This window comes from Ruditapes philippinarum, unplaced genomic scaffold (assembly GCF_026571515.1).
Source record: "Ruditapes philippinarum isolate M1 unplaced genomic scaffold, ASM2657151v2 ctg1992_1_1_1_1, whole genome shotgun sequence".
Classification (NCBI taxonomy): Eukaryota; Metazoa; Mollusca; class Bivalvia; order Venerida; family Veneridae; genus Ruditapes; species Ruditapes philippinarum.
Window position 1 is genome coordinate 121595 of NW_026860254.1, and position 15045 is coordinate 136639.

The following is a 15045-nucleotide window of genomic DNA, read 5'->3' on the forward strand; positions in this document are numbered from 1 at the left end:
TTGTTTTTTGAAATAATATAGTCTAATCATATATATCTGCGACTTTTTATCATTTACAATGTTCCTCAATGGATTCTTACATGCCGGTTTATTTCGTACTTATCATGTTAAATGTACTGAGTGCTTTGCACTGTAACAGTTATTTGTAAAAAGGTATTTCAAAGGACACATTTAACAGTTTAATTCGAACGATCCTTGCGTTTAGTAGCCACACTATCTGAAGCCATAGCTGAGGAATTCCTGGCTATAATGACTTTTATGTGTTTAAATGACATGTTGTCTTTGAAGTGCATTTTCAGCATCAAATTTGTTTTTGTTACTTCTAATATGAGCACTGGGTAATTCGAAAACATGGTCAGAAATCACAAGTTGATGATTATAAATGTCAAGGCCACAATCTTTTTGTGTGTAACACATCCCAGCGTTATCACTTTGTTTATGTCCTTTAAAAGTAACATTAAAGCTTTGTGCATTTATCGTGCGTGTAATGTAAGTGTGTTATAAAAATAGGTACTTAAGCAACCCTGCAATATATGCTAATCTAATTCATTCGCTGTCTCAAATTGTTGCAAAGCGCAATTACTATGTCGATACCCCCAAGGTGAATGCCATTTGTTAAAGGTCAATTGTAAAATGGTGTAAATTTCGTGTACGCTCCAAAACCTTAAAACTAATTAACTGTTTTAAAAATTAACTTTGCATAAGTGATCATATTTTGAGGTCATAGCTTCCTTCAAACTTGTTATCCATTCCAATCTTTCACTGCGGCAGTGAATATAACTGTTCTTCAGACTGCCATGTTACTTTACTTTCATATTCCTGGGGTATTACTATTTTTAATACCCAGCGCGATCAATCTGAATGTCAATTGTGTAATATGAATACAATAGAAGATAAATAAATAAACTCGTGAGTGGCAAAAACAAACACAAAAAAAATCTAAACACTTTTTTATAATTGGTCATTGAATAATTCGTTTCAGTGATGAATTCAAAAGCGAAAAGAAAATGTAAATTTTTTTTTGTGTTTTCCGATAACGCAAAACTGATTTTAAGGATACTTATGTTATAATGTAGCAATAAAGTAATTATAAGAAATAAATAGATAATTATTTGTTAAAAGTAAGAATACATTAATGTAAAATGGCATAATTACAAATATAATTCAGTCTACAAATGATACTTAATATTTGTCATTCATGTATCATTATGGTATAATTATTATCTCATTTTCAACTTATAACAATTATTAGTTGCTTCATGTTAGATGTGACTATATCCTTATCTATAATGACATATTGCAAGTAATATTATAAATTAGGTGATAGTTCATGTACTCGTCAACTTTCAAATTTATTACAGTGTCTCATAACTTATGCATGTATGTAATATAACATTGTTTGTTTAATTGAGGTTTACGTTACACCGACACAGTATAGGTCAAATCGCGACGTTCGAGGTAGAGAAATACCTCGGATGCCTTTCCGTGCATTATTTTTATGCACGAACGGGCACCTGAGTAGAGCCACAGACGTTCCGTAAGCTAGCAGGATAGCTTCCCCCAAATGAAAGAATCCAAAGTCCCTGTAGGGATTCAAACACACACCGGTTAAGGGCAAGTGGTGTGAAGTCAACGACCTCAATATAACATAAAGGCTACAGATATAAAACACTATTAAAGCATATTTTTATTGCATGATATATAATTTGACTGAGACGCATGAATTTTTAGACATAATAAAGAAATAATCAATGTTATTTCTGTGATGATGACAACTGACATTCAAGGTCAGATATCTTTAGCTTGCTTCATTAAAACACAGATTTGTCCGACAAAAAATACACATTGTGTTTCCATTAGCAATTCTTACAAAACCCGTTTATCTGGTTAAACAAAATACACAACAAGTTAATATAATAATGTGTTTGTTTCTTAATGACAGTTAATAATGTGTTTGTTTCTTAATGACAGTTATACAAGTTTTACAATACGTCACTGTGAGTCGTTCGATATAAGATTAAATAGTCAATACAGGGATTAGCCGCCTTATGAATAACATTGCACAATCAATCTTATTCTCAATTTTTGATTTTATCCTTTGGACATCTAAAACAGTTATATTTTACAAGCATACGTCTAAACAAGGTTATTTCTACTCTTCAGGAAATTGTATTACTGATAAAAAGTTTCATATTTTTATACAATTATAATGTTTAACTAACAAATAAATGAATAAAACTCTAAATCAAATAAACACAATAATTAATGAATTACGTTCAATCATTTTTGATACAGATGTAGTTTTTGTTCATGCTTTAATAAAAGTGAAATAATATTGAAGATGTGATAATTATAATGAGATTCTTTAATTACAATGACAATTGTCATAACAAATTATCTGTTAAACTGCATGAGTGAACATTCAAACCGTGAAGGCTTCCAAGAAGACAAAATAGTAAATATTGCAGATTTGGTAAGTTTCAGCATGTCCATGGATGGCAGTTGCTAATGCTTATTTTCGCCTGTTCTTTCAAACATCAGTTTTAGCAGAATTCAGCATTAAAATGTGCGAATTAAAATTATCAACTTAATTCCTCACTAGATGATAGGCTTTAGTTGAACAACATCAATTAAAGATAAGATGTGAACACAGCACATGCATTCAGACAATAATTCTAAATATTGTGAATCATTAGGTTTCCCTCCAAAACATTTTCCTCCAAATAAATGTCTTGCAGAATGTAGACATTATTATTACAGATAATAATTGTTGGTAATGACGCATTAAAGAGATTGTTAATAAGGTAGACAAAGATTCGGCAGTGGATAGCAAGTAGAAATAATGGAATGACTGAGCATTCTAAGTCTGTTCTGTGGTCAAGAAGCAAAGAAATTCCTCCAGGTTCTAAAACATTTTAGTCTGTTATCCTTTTTTGAGCATTTGCGACTTGAACATCCAACAAATACGTCTACCAAATACATTTTCAACATCATTTTTCACCACCTTACTACTATGTTAACATTTTAACCCTAATTGTTCAGGATTATTATTAATTGCACACATTATCAAGTGATAATTTTGAAATCTGTCACTTGTTATCATGGGTGTAAAATAAAATATGCATTTTCAAATCCTCCGTCTATAAGCCCTTAAATTTTAGGCTGTACGGAAATTACTAAATTCTCATGGAATGAGTTAGAACCATAAAGTCGCTCAACATGTCAAAACGAAACTTTTGGGTTTAATATATAACGGAAAACCTAAAACGGCAAATTGAAAATTTTGCGGGCTCAGTTCGACTGAACCTTTCGATGGAGGGCAGTGCTACTTTTTCTACCCCGCCACTGGCAGGAAACAACCTTATAAGGGACTCCACTGAGGGTTTTTTACATGAAGGAAATGGATTTTTTTTCGCGATTTGTGTATAATTTGACGTACGTCTGGACTACTAACTTGTGTGAAAACATTAGATGTTTCTCTCACTCCGTTTTCCCAGAATAATTTAATTCGCTCAAATTGTCGAAAAATCTATTTTCCATTTATGTCTTATAATATTTCTTTACATAAATAAATATTTAAAAAGTCTAAATTCCATACAAATATCCTTCCGAGTACAATGCTATAATGTTTTATTTGTACGGTCAGATAATGTACATCAAATTTACAATCTCAGATTATACGGGTATTCAGTATGTATGAAAACAAACACATCAGTTTTACTGTCAAGTTCTTGACATTGGCACTTGACCATAATAAATATCTTCATATGAACATACATCTTCATTTACTTCAGTCACTGCGAATTCCTGGCAATACGAATTCAGAGGAGATTTTTCATGTATTCTTCATTTGCAATACAGATTGACAATTAAACAATATATTCCCCCTTGGTTATTCAGAACGTCTAATTATATCTAATATCTCATTATTCAACGTCATCTATGATTTAAATATGTGAAACAAATAATGCGAATGATCTCTCCTAGTTTTCTGCTTTATTTTCAGAATTTGATTAAATAGTAAAACATGAAACCGTAAAACGTCCTAACCGCCTACTCTTCCTTTGTTCAAAATGTTTTTAAGTCACTTAGATCTACGTGCTAGATCTTCAAATGTTATTTGTGTTTGTTTTATTAAATCCAAATAGAATTTTCCTATTAATCTTACAACACAAATAGTACAATATATATATGCCAAAGGTAGCAGCTGTAATTATTGCATATCAAATTAACTTTAATCTAAACTGTCAAAAGATGACAAAATAAAAATAAAACTTAAACAGGAATGAGTGCTATCGCTATACTACTTTTATCTTACAATGCCATTCTGTATTGAACAATATGTACTCTTGTAATCTTATTCGAACAAAACGTTTGTGCAAAAACTTTTCGCACACCACACCAGCCGTCATGAAAACAATGGTGTACCACGAATTTAAACTATTATTTGCTGTAATCAAAGTTATTAAATTGTAAAATGTCTAAAACGGTTGTCATTTTTATTCATTGCACATGTTTATACGGTAAAAGTGCATGATATAAACACAATTCAACTCGATAAACATTAATTATCAACAATTTTTTCAAGGGTTTTGTACGGGAAAGTGTCATTATATGACAGCTTAATAAATATTTGGATTTGCATAGCCAGTTTATTGCGCTGTTAGGGTTTTTACATTACAGTTTAAATATGGAATGAAAATGACCTTCAGCCAATAACATTTGATTAGCTTCCTTGGTTTTATTTAGTTACCGTTCTATTAATCTTATTGAGGAATAACCAGAACAATAACATAACATGACCAGTCACGCTTGTAAGTTTATATTTTACTAAAACCACAATTGTTGGAGATAAATGTCCGTATGGTCAAAATAACCTGATATAGAAGGCTTTATTTCTGGACTTTTGTTTTTTTCCTCACAACCACCAAGTACTCTTACAGTACATTGACATAAAACCCTGTGTACGCACTCGGTTGTAGTGTTTCAATTAATTAAGAATTGTATTAACAATTGAGAAAGTATAATTTGTTGTTATATGAGATATATTACACGGTTGGCCAACAAAAGACACTATTTTGAAAGCATGAATGTATTAAATGTTGATTTTAGTTTCATTCCTGTGGAGGAATGTTTACTTTTCAAACTGTGTTTTTACACGTGTTGTTCCATTGTAGCAGCGTGTTCTTTTTTTTTAAAATAAATTAGGAACATATTTTTAAAGTAAATATTAAATGTTTCGTTTGCAGCTACAATTTTATATCAGATGAATGTGTGTAAACGTTACTAGCAGATAGTTTTATTTAAAAGCATGTAATATTTGAACCTGTCCTTGATATTTTTGCAAATGAATAATGAACCTCTTCGTGACATAATTGCAAAGGTGGCGAATCTCATTTTGATGTAATCTTAAATAACAGATGAATGGCATCTTTCAGGTAATCGCAAATAAAACATGAATCGCACATAGAAATGATTCTTTTATACGATAAAATTCAAATATATTTGTTTTTAAACATTATTGTTTCATTGTTGTTATTACACGTTGCAAGTGATGAGTTTGGTTTCCGTTAAAACCGTTCAACTATTGAAGCATTGTTTGTACTAAAAGCTATTGTTAATTTTTCAATGAAAATGAAAGATTCCCATTGTCTTAGCATTCGATATTGTATTTCGTAATATTCTGTTGTTTAAACTTTATAATGTTGGAGTCAGAGGCAAAATTTTAAATATTTTATAAAGTATGCACTCCAATGTTAAAGTTCATGTCAGAGGTTGTATAAATATTCAGATTATTACGAATATTTAACAAGATTAAACAGGGGAAGGAAGTAATGTCCTCTCTACTTTTTCATTATTTATTGAAGATTTAGAGTTCTTTCTAAAAGAAGATGATAAATCTGGTATTAGTTTGGATGAAGTTGTTTATGTAATTTGTAGATGATATGGTCATCTTTGGGAAAAAATACTTCCAACTTACGAAGGAATCTCGATTTACTTTACACGTATTGCAATACTTGGGGGTTAGAAATAAATCCGGATAAAGGTAAAATTGTTGTTTGTAGAAAACGCAGGCCTTTAAAGCATGAGGTAAACAGGATTTATAACATTAGGCATATAGAAGGTGTTTCGAACTTTTATTACCTTAGCACAGTTTTTATTATACCTGATATTTTAAACTAATCCAGGAAACATTGACTAGTAAAGGCTTAAAGACATTAAATAATGTTGCTTGCCAATACCAAAGGCATCTCAATAATTAAAGCCAAGCACCTTTTGTCAATTATTTGATGCATTTGCTGGCAGCGTTTTAAATTATGCTAGCGAGGTATGGGGTTTTAGTTAAAGTAAAGAAATTAAGTTAATTTGTTTAATATTATGTTAGTCAATATCCATGTTTAACAAGCTGCTAGCAATATATCTATTTATGGTGAGTTAAACAGATACCCGTTGTTCATTAACAAATATTTAAGGATTGTAAAATACCGGATGAAAATTGTTAACTGTGAAAATATTGTAATTCAAACGTTTTATTAAATAATGTTAATGCTTGTCCGTCTAAGACACAAGATAAATGGGGTATCTCAAGTAAAATCTTTGTTAAAAAATAATGGATTTTTATATGTATTGATCAATCCTACAATTATTATTGAAATCCTACAATTATTATTAAAACGTTTTCTTTCAAACAAAGACTGGTCACTTTTGACTGCAACATTGTCCAAGTTTATGAAGTTATGAATTATTTAAGAACTGTTTCAAATTTGGATACTTTCGATAACATTCCACGTAAACTACGTCTGCCATTTACACGGTTATAGCTATCTTTTCATCAACTCATATTGAAACATGTCAATATGGTTAAAGTAGAATTGAACGAAACCAAAGACATTGTACGAATTGTAACAGTGGTGACCTAGAAGATGAATATCATTTTAATTTATCTGTTCATTATAATTATTAAAATCGAATCCGGAACGTTATATCAACAAATTTCTACAGACCAAGTGTTGTTAACTGTATAGAACTTATGCAATCTTCTATAAACAATTCTGTAGTAATTAAACTGTGCAAATTTATACTAGAAGCATTCACAATATTGTAAATAATTTTACGCCGTCATATCTAAGGTTGTTTCCTGTAACCATTTACATGTGTATACATATTCAATATACTAATAATCATACTAATTTTCACGTTACATGTGGCTTTGTAATTTAAATATCTTATATTGTGGTGTAAATGTATTGTAAAAGTGTCTGTGTTAGAATATTGTCATATATTCATGTGAACACATATTTTTGAAAGTTTACATACTAGTTAATCCTCTTGTACATGCTCATCATGCTAATTTGTTTTCAGTAAATTCAATAATCTATGTTTTTTGGTATTTGTCATCTGCAATATGTATATACGTTAATTGTATCATGTAACAAAAAACATAACTTGTTTACGTTACTTTATAAAAATTCTTGGATCTATTACAGCAGTGATATTTATGGAATGTAAATCAAATTTTGTTTATCAAATCTAAATTTAAATGTATCATTTACAAAAATCTTAAGTGCTTAGTGTTTTCAATTGTTTTCATTTGTTCTCATATTAGCTGTAGTAGCAATGCTATTTTAAATGTGTTTGCCTTAGACTTGTGAGTTTCATTATGTACATCATTTTCGTATTAAATTTACAGGTAAATAAATACGACCATAATTATGGATGGCATTACAGATCATCCATTATTAATCAAATTAACCAAATTATTTTAACAACGTAGAATATAGTACATTAAGTAATCTTCATTTGTATCTATAATAGACAAGAGGATTTAAAGAAAATGCTTCTATCGTGGTGAGTTTATGAATCAATATCTATTTGTGTGATAGGTCAGATATCATGACTTATCAAGATAATATGTCAAGATATCATAATAAGATGAATGGAATAATTAAATCATGTCTTCATGTAACAGTTGATTTTGTCATGAAACTCATGCTTATCTTCTCACAGTTTTAAAGAACTTATCCAAATGTCACATGAAAAAAATCGGCTTCATTTTTAAGTAACTAAACAATATCGTTAATTGTTAATAGCATGCTAGTTCCTTATTTTCGAAAAAAAATACAGTTTTAACAGACCCAACGAGTACATTGGTTGTAAAATATAAATATACTGAATAGGTAAAACTAATGGAGATAAACATAAATTGTTGAAGTTGCAGTTAGCTGGGTCTTTTTTCAAGTAGCTAACTGGTAATGTCATAGACTGAATAGCGATATTTTCATATGGTACGTAAGACATTTTATTATAAGGAGTTGTTTGACAACATAATTGTACATGAATGTAAACATTGCAAGTATTGAAGTAAATAATTGAAATGAGCTTAATTTATTTCCAAGTTTTCTAAGTCATAGAATGGTGTAAATATATCTTTTAAACAATTGATGTTCAACCAATAACACATAGAAATCAAGTGTGAATATAATTGAAAATAAAATGGAAAGAACATGCCTAAACAACGCTACTATCTCACATAAAAAGCCGTTAGTGAGGCATTTGATTCCAGAGAAATTTTATGAAGCTCCATCATACAAGTTTGAATTGTTTCACTTCAATGAATGTACAAATGAACTATAAATAAGTGAAATCTTTACAAGTTTAGAAGAATTTCTAGCCCTTATCTATTTCTATCTAAATATAAAACTATTTGTTAACTTTAATTTTTAAGAATTTGTTTAGATTTTAGCCATATGCAACAGTACTGTATTGTAGTGTTTTATAATAGAAATGATCGCATCAGCCTCTTGTAAGAAGGCCCTGTTAAAACATTTTTATAACTTATTGAAGGAATGATTTATTACCCCCAAAAACTTAAAAATGTTGTGAAAGATGCTGTGATTAAATAACCTAAAACATATTTGATTAATTATCAATTAGGTAGGCATTCAAAATAAACATTATCTTAAATAGTTGCGTAGATACTTTCAGTATAATAGAGTGCAATGACAGTATCATGAGTGTAGTAAATTCAGTGCATTTTCATCAGTGGTAAAATATATGAAAACAAACTAATTGTCAAAACATCAATATACTTGAGTAAATCATTTAAATGTTTTAAAGCCACCTCTTCACCGATATAATATATTGATGAAAACAATTATCGCCGTATATCTTGCATACATAAAATAATCAGCATAGTTTTGATAAACGGAGTAAATTAACTTTTATTCTGTGATTATGAGCAGCAATTTGTAAGTTTCAATTTCTATAACAGCGGGTGTTAAGTGTTGTGTGGCGAGAGAGAAAGCCATCTTGAACGTCTTGATCTCCGGTGTTATTGATGTCGAATAAAATATTCATTTATAACCAGTGCATTTAGATTATATTTGTCATTAATTCAGCTAAAATAGAAAAATAATTCATTCTACAACTGTTTAAGATGGTAAAATAAAGACAAATATCAGACAATAAATAATGTTGAGGTCAAAGGTATGTGTTTAATTAAATTCAGTACATATTTATCAATCCCAATGACAGAAGATAAAGTGCATAGAAACAATAAGATTATGTTTTAAGTGCATTGGACTTGTATTATTAGATGTAAAATACAAATTTACCATATCAGAGACGTTTAATGAAATTATCTCGATTAAAACAACACAGGAATGAAAGAAACACGAGAGGTTGATGAGAACGAGTAAAATAAGGCAAATACATACCACTAAATAATCAAAGCACAGAAGGCGCTGAATTTGTTTGGGTCTCAGAATGTCAGAAAGGGGAAGGTTGTGAGATTATAAACCAATTTGATTTTGGGTAGTGCCAGCGCTATAACTGTAGGAAATTGGATATAAGGCTAATTGCAACACTGATATTTAATTCAATGTTTATTTGGCTTAAACAATTTTTGAAGGAAAAAAATATAAAAAGGGGGGAGGTGCCTTATCTGGGATTCAAACCCCAGACCTCTCGCTTCTGAAGCGAGCGTGTAACCCCTGCTGACGACCGTAACAACTAATAATCAGAAAAGTGGTTTTTTGTCCATTAAACTAACATTCAAATTACAGCAAAGTTCAATGGCTAACGTAGCACATTTGTTTATTTTCTACATGTTAACAAAATTAATAATTTTTAAGCATAAACTATAGAAATTGGTCGTTATGATAATACCCAGTGTTATCAACGTGAATGTCAATTTTGTAATAACAATAAAATGAAAATAATACAACATTTTACAAGTGTGTGGCGGTATCAACAATGTAATTTCAAACAATATTTGTACCATAGCATTTCATTGAATACATTCAATTCGTTAAAGAAATCGAAAGCGAAAAACACAATCTTTAAATGTTTGCTTTCCGAGAAAGCAAAAGTTATACTCAGTTACACACAACTTTTAGAAACAGCTTGACATAACATCTATATGATAAGTTCCGACATATTAGAATAATGATATAATACTGTAGCAATAAAGTTATTATTAAAAATGGGGAGATAAGAATTTGTTAATAGTAATAATAAAATGGCATAATTACAAATATTATTCTACAAATCACACGAAATATTTGCCATTCACATACAATTATGTTATATTTATCATCTCATTTTCAACTCGAAACAATTATAAATTGCTGCATGTGAGATGTCACTTTAAAATAATACTAACATGGCTTATTGCAATTGTTTTATTTCAAATGAAAATAGCTCGTAAATGTAATCGTCAACTTTCAAATGAAATATCTGGAGACATTAATTTATAAGTATTTCATAAAAAAAACTAGCAAGGACACGCCGGTTTCCAGAATCTGTTTGTATATACTTTTTTTATATATAATTTGGCATGAATTATCATTTCACATTACTGCCGTATCTTATATCACGTAGCTGTTAGTTAATAAAGGTATTGATATTTGATCAGATTTATCTATTCTAGTAACTAGTTTACATTTTAATAATAATTTTATGTTACACAATTATAAAACTAAATGAATAAATCTTAGATACTTTATATTACATTTGACTTACTATTTAGATATTACATGCCGGGCACATACCATAGTGTTCCATGACACGTTATGCATGTATGTAATATAATATAAAGGCCACAAATGTCACAGTAATAAAACACTATAAAAGCCTATTTTCATTGCATGATATATAGTTTGACTGAGATGAATGGATCTTTAGACATAACAAAGAAATAATCAATGTTATTTCTGCGATGACACTGACAGTCAAGGTCAAATATCTTCAGTTTGCTTCATTCAAAGAAAAAATACACATTTTATTTTCATCAACAATACTTTGTTTTATCTGCTTAACTGCAACAAAATGATTTAAGAATAAGTTTGATCATATGATCATTTCTTAATGCCAGTTATACAATTTTTACAATACGTCATATTAGTGAGTCGTTGATATAAGAAATTTTATTGTCAAAACAGGAATTAGCCGCCTGATGAATAACATCCCATAATCAATATCATGCTAAATTGATCTTGTGCCATAAGTTATATTTATAACCTTTTGACAGCTATTTTACAAGCATACGTCTGAACAAGGTTATTTCTACTCTTAAGGAGATTGTATTACTCATAATATTTTTAATATTTGAACGCAATGATAATGCTCTAAACTAACAAATAAATTAATTAAACACAAACCAAATAAACACAATAAATAATTAAATACTTTTAATAATGTTTGGTACAGATGTAGTTATGTGTATGCTTTTATGAAAGTGAAATAATATTGACGATAATTTTTATGAGATTCTTTACTTACAATGGCAATTATCATTACATATTATCTGTTAATCTGCATGAGTTCTCGTTACCATTTCCCCGAGTCGAATACAGACAAGAAAATTACATTAAATATTTTGTTATTTATTTGTAGTCAACATTCAGATCGTGAAGGTTTCCAAGAAGACAAAATAGTAAATGTTGCAAACTTGGTTTGTTTCAGCCTGTCCACGGACTGCAGTGTTAACACTCATTTTCGTCTGAGCTTCCTAGTACAGGTTTAAGCTGAATTCAGCATTTTAATATAGTACAAACAAAATAGTTATTTAAGGCCTCGCTGGACAATAGGTTTTAGTTGTACAACATTAACAAAAGATAACAAGTAATTTTTTACAGCAACACAAATAAGCAGAAACACAATCCCTAAAGAACGCCCAAAAGGACAGAATTGAAAATATCGCAGGCTAGTTTTGATTGAGCCTGTTCATGAATGATGATATCCATGCCCCCTAGCATCGGCATAAGCAGAACAACATTTAAACATTGTAATTGAGAAATTTTTAATTTAGAAACACATTAGAAATTCAATATTTTATGAATCATCAGATTTCCTTCCAAAACATTTCCCTCCAAATAGATCTATTACAGAATTTAGACATTACTATTATTGGAATATTTGTAAATCTCATAGGTGTTCGCTTTGACCAGTTAAGGAGATTGTTTATGAGGTAGACGATAGCAGGGAGGGAGCATATAGGAAATCAACATGTTTTCATGGAATAACAGAGCACCGTAAGCCTGTTCTGTGGTGAAAACAATTGTGTTGTCGTTATAAGAAAAAATCTTAACAAGGAAATACCTTGTTTTAAAAACGTTTTAGTCTATAATCCTTTTTTAAGTATTGGGGATTCTAACATCCAACTAAAACGTCTACAAAATATTTTGTATATCTTTTTCCCACCTTACTACTATGATAAGATTTCATTCATTATACGCATTATCAAGTGATAATCTGGCAATTTGCCACTTGTTATCTTGGGCGTTCCGTACAAGAAATACAAAATAAAACATGTTCTGTCCTGTAAATTTAGGTTTGCGAATTCAATCAACCAGATCAACAAGGAAAGGCGGCGTTCATTGAACGCAACCTCCATAAGTTTTAATTGGAGCCTTTCACTGAACGATAGTGGTCAGTGAAAACTTCTACTTACTACCTCGACAAACTGGCAGGAATCAACATTAAAACGGGCTCCACTGAGGATTTTTGCATGAAGGGAATGGATTTTTTCTCGAGATTTGTGTATGATATGACGTAGGTCTGGACTACTAACTTGTGTGAAAACATAGATGTTTCTCTAAACCCGTTTTCCCAGAATAATTTAATTCGCTCAAATTGTGCAAAATATCGATTTTTCCATTTAAGTCTAATTATGTTTCTTGACATAAATGAATATCTAAAAAGTCTAAATTCCATACAACTGTCCTTCCGAGTACAATGTTTTAATGTTTTATTTATACGGTCAGATAATTTACATCAAATTGACAATCTCAGATTGTTCGGGTATTCATTTGTTATGTATGAATACAAACATATCAGTTTTACTGTCACGTTCTTGACATTGACATTTAACCTTAATAAATATCTTCATATGAACATAAATCTTCATTAACTTCAGTCACTGCGAATTCCTGGCAATACGAATTCAGAAGAGATTTTTCATCTATTCTTCATTTGCAATACAGATCGACAATTAAACAATATATTCTCCCTTGATAATTCAGAACGTCTAATTATATCTAATATCTCATTTTTCATAGTCAACTATGATTTAAATATATGAAACAAACAAACCGAATGTGTATTCCTAGTATTCTTTTTTTTCACATTTTAATCAAATAAAAACACGGAACCGTAAAGAACGTCGTATTTAAGCGACTATCTTACTTTTGTTCCAAATATTTGGAATTAACTTAAAACCACGTGCTGTATATCTTAAAATGTTTGAACAGTGCCATATATTTATTGAATAAATTTTATTTTGTTAGTTGGACTTTGTAGAATATGAAATAAAAAGCATTAAATGTTATAACATTCATAGCTTTATCAAATTACATATTATATAAACGTATTAAATGCAAGTAGATGGTACACAAAGAATCATGCGCATGTTGTAAAAATATCTCTAAACGTTTTCTGTAATTAGGTGAATATTATGTGTCACCCTGGTACGGAATTAGACACAACCCGTTGTAGACTAGAAAGTAGTTCTTGAACATTTAGAAGTGCCCCATTTCAGGTCATCTTTAGTTTGATTGGTTATATTTAAAGTGTATTTTTTGCATATGTATAGTTTTATGTGTTATATAATGCCTTTTAAGTTGGGTTTTTTTTGGTATTCTCAGGACCTTATTTCTCTGGGAGGAAGGTGTACTACCCCCATTTAAGCAGAGTCACAACAAAATGAAAATTTCTGAAAAAGTGATGGCTAACATATTTCATTTCGGGCATCATTTGACTAAGATCGTGTTCAAGACAATATATATTTCATAAAGGGTAATGAAATCCAGAATTAAGCCTCAAATGTGACTGATTTATTGTAGAAATTTGACTAGGCCTAGACCATTAATGTTAAAATTCATTCGTAAGAAATAATACCTTAACGATATTCAAGTCTTGAAATGAACATTATTGCAAATAAGAAGCTTTCTAAATGTATTTACTAACATTAATAGTTATTTTAACAGAGTCATAAGTGCATAAACTTTTGTCATGTAGGTCAACAATAAGGGCTGAAATAGATTTGTTCGTAAACCATTGTATTTTTGGCACACTAGGAGAAAATGATACTCGTTTTTTTCTATTGTATTAATGTTGTATTTGGAACATACTCGTTCGTTTCTTGGGGTATTTATGTGTCTTCCATCATTAAATCATGAGATGATAGTCGAACTCTTGTTAGTGCTATTTGTCTTAGCTATATATTTGACATACATCTACGATTTTTGAACATGTCCGAGCCAATTAAGATCATTACAGTTATTTCCATTGTCAATATCCATTGTTTGATATAAAACATTTTTGTAAAACCTCTCGTAGAACAACTGGCATAAAAAGGGCTGTTTTCCACGATTTTACACTTTCATTTGCCTTTCCTTTTTTCGTACAGATGCATACAGTAACAACTCACGATAATTTTGACTATATATAAACATTTATGTATCAGCAAAGTTCTCAATGGTTGTGTACGAGAAAGTGTCTTTCTATGACATCTAATTCTACACTCGGATTACAACTCTTAACCTT